The sequence below is a fragment of the Nicotiana attenuata genome, unplaced genomic scaffold (genome assembly GCF_001879085.1).
Source record: "Nicotiana attenuata strain UT unplaced genomic scaffold, NIATTr2, whole genome shotgun sequence".
NCBI lineage: Eukaryota > Viridiplantae > Streptophyta > Magnoliopsida > Solanales > Solanaceae > Nicotiana > Nicotiana attenuata.
In genome coordinates, this window is record NW_017670547.1 from 558,435 (window position 1) to 562,029 (window position 3,595).

Below are 3,595 nucleotides of genomic sequence, written 5' to 3' on the forward strand. Positions count from 1 at the left end.
AGATTATCTAATTTTTGAAACAAAGTGCCACGACCCAAAATCCACTAAGGGTCGTGGTGGCGCCGGACACCTTTGTCAGGCCAGCCAACTAAATTATCAATTAATTCCTCTTTTAATACTTTTGAAAATCTAAGGTTTTTCCTTCCATTTTCATAAATAAAAGTTCACTACTTGAATTCAAATTTAAATAATAACAATTAGTACAAATCCGTTGAAACCCATCCCAGAAACCCGGTGTCACAAGTACATGAGCAACTATCGATTAGGAAAGTAAAATACAACCTCCGTCCGAAATACAGGGGACAGGGAATAATATACAAATGCTGAAAGGAACTACACTAGCTGCGGTCGCCTCGAATGATGCAGCTCACCTAGTCCCAGAAACATCCGTGCTGCTACGCCCAGTAGACTGCTAGAGGTATATATACCTGTGCAACAAAAATGCACAGAAGTGTAGTATGAGTACGTAATCAACGTGTACTCAGTGAGTATCCCGCCTAATCCCGAAGGGGTAGAGACGAGATGTCCAACTTCAACACTCACTAGAGGTCAATATCAATATTCAATAATGTGAGAATAATCATGGATTCATATAGTAGTTCTAATTCACGAAGACAGGAAAACAGGTAAACACCTTCAACAATTAATCAAGAGCTTCCAAGGTTTATTCTTTATTATCTTTTCAATTTATATCAAGCCACGAAGGGCAAGTTTTGCGATTAAAAATCCTCAAGCGACAAATAACATGCGCAAATCACACCGAGGCGACGGCCCGATCCAACAGGAATGTAAAATGTGCACTGCCGAGGGTCGAGAGGCACGAACCATAGATGCATCTATTTTTACCGAGGCGTTCGGCCCGTTCCATAAATAAACATATATCCTTCTTGCGAATCATCCATGCGACGCAGGCACATATAAAATACATGCTCAAGTAGGGAATTAAGAGTTTACCGGGCTATTTTATCAAATAAAAACCAAATTCTCTTTTAACAATTCAAGAAAACGATGTTTAACCCTTTTGAAATTCATTTACTAGTTCAACTTGATTTTTAACAATTCAAATGTCAATAAGGTTTCAAATATCCCAGGTATAGCATGCTTTGGGTCCTAGACTATCCGGACAATAGCATAATAGTAGCTACGCACGGACTCTCGTCACCTCATGCGTACGTAACCCCACAATTAGGGCACATAATCAATTTAACTCACCTATGGGGTAGTTTCCCCCTCACAAGATTAGAAAGGAGACTCACCTTGCCCCGAAGATCCACAACCGGCATTCTACATTCTTCCGAAGACTTGCACCAACGCACAATGCTCCAAAACTAGCCAACGATCATACAAATCCATTAATATATGCTCAATTATACTTTACAACCCAATTTATAATAATTCCTAACCCCGAACGAAAAGTTGACGAAAATGCCCTCGGGCCCACGTGTATCCGAAATTTCTCGAAGATAAAGTTTACCCATGACCTTAGGAACTCAAATATATAATTTTCTCCTAATTCCATACTCAAAATCGTGGTCAAATTCGAAGAAATGTAAATTCATAGGTTTTCCACCAAAACCCCAAATTTCTATAATTTTCTTGCCTAAATCCATGTATAAACCTTGTATTTAACTCAAAGCTAGCATAAATTACTTACCTCATGACAAGTGACGAAAATGGAACCTCCAAGCTGCTCCCCATCGACTCCATTGGAAGAAAAATGGGGTTGAAATGAACTCAACCCCGAACTTAAAACAAGTCTCTGCCTTCAGTCATTTCCGCTTCTGCGGAAATTTTACCGCTTAAGCGGTTCCGCTTCTGCGGCTCCCATCCATGTCCAGGCCTTCCGCTTCTGGGGTTCTCCACATCGCAGGTGCGGTCCGCTTCTACGGAAACCCAACCGCATCTGCGGATCCCTGCAGCTCCAACCAAAACCGCTTCTGCGGTTACTTCCTCGCTTTTGCGGGGCCGCTTCTGCGGTCCCATTTCCGCAGAAGCGGAAATACCAGCAACACCAGCCTTCCCAAAAATCCATTTTTCGATCCATTAACCACCCGGAATCCACCCGAGGCCCCCGGGACCCCAACCAATCATACCAACCAGTCCCATAACACATTACGGACTTGCTCGAAGCCTCAAATCACATCAAGCAACGCTAAAACCATGAATTACACCCCGATTCGAGCTTTATGAACTTTGAACTTTCCAACTTCTATTTCCGATGCTTAAGCCTATCAAATCACGTCCGATTGACCTCAAATTTTGCACACAAGTCGTATTTGACATTACAGACCTACTCCAACTTCCGGAATCGAATTCCGACCCCGATATCAAAAAGTCCACTTCCGGTCAAACTTCCCAAAAACCTTCAAATTTCTATCTTTAGCCAAATGGCTTCAAAATGACCTACGGACCTCCGAATTCACTTCCGATCGCGCTCCCAACTCCAGAATTACCATACGGAGCTACTCCCCATCTGGAATCCCAAACGGACATCGATAACGCTGAAATGCACTTCAAGCCAAACTTATGAAATTTCTCCTAAAATGCTAACTTCCACAATAGGCGCCAAAACGCTCTCGGGTTATCCAAAACCCAATCTGGGCATACGCCCAAGTCCGAAATCATCATACGAACCTGCTGGAACCTTCAGATCCTGATTCTGAGGTCGTTTACTCAAAATTCCAATCCTAGTTCATTCTTTCAACTTTAAGCTTCCGAAATGAGAATTCTCTTTCCAAATCAACTCCGAACTTCCCGAAATTCAATTCCGACCACGGGTACAAGTCATAATACCTGAAATGAAGCTGTTCATGGCCTCCGACTGCTGAACGGAGCGCTAGGACTCAAAACGACTGGTCGGGTCGTTACAGATTATCTATATTTACGGAGAAAGTATAAATTTTAAGATTATTTACATACAATCCAAATAACTTAAATATTTGACATGATTAGTATCCGCGCATTCGCGCGGGTACTAATACTAGTTTATAATGACAACATGAAAGTCCCATATTAGGAAAAGATAACACATTTTGATATTGATGATTTTGCTATTTGCAACGTGCTGTATAAGTTATAAAATGTTTTGTTTTTGCTTATAGGGCTGTAATTACAAATGTATACTGGACCCATAAATCAAACGCTTTGGCCCATGTACGTTCACCACTTCCAATTTACTTATCCTTTATATAGGAGAACTCCAACAAGGGGATGTAGCTCAAATGGTAGAGCGCTCGCTTTGCATGCGAGAGGCACGGGGTTCGATCCCCCGCATCTCCACTAAAGTTCTAAATCATATAGAAATTCTATTTTTGGTGGAATTATTTTATTTGTTACTTGCGCTTAAAGGAAACTTAGTTTTTTATCACCCTCATTATGTAGGACAAAAACATAGGATTCATATGTTACTTACGCTCTTGTATGACAAAAACATAAGCTCCCTTACACACATGGGCGAAGCTACACTATGGTACGTCGGAAAATATATAGGTAAAATATCAGGTTTTAGAGGTATATAACATGTATTGAATACCCTTTATCAGAGATTTTTTTTTATTTCTTTTTACTTTTAACACCCTAAGAAAAATTTCTAGCT

The 3,595-nt window shown here is 40.8% G+C and overlaps 1 non-coding gene across 1 annotated transcript; it reads left to right on the top strand.

Annotated features, from left to right (window-relative positions):
- Positions 1-3,206: 3,206 nt before the first annotated feature.
- TRNAA-UGC lies at positions 3,207-3,279 on the top strand. Its single transcript has one exon. It is a non-coding gene; the product is annotated as a tRNA-Ala (tRNA).
- Positions 3,280-3,595: the final 316 nt, after the last annotated feature.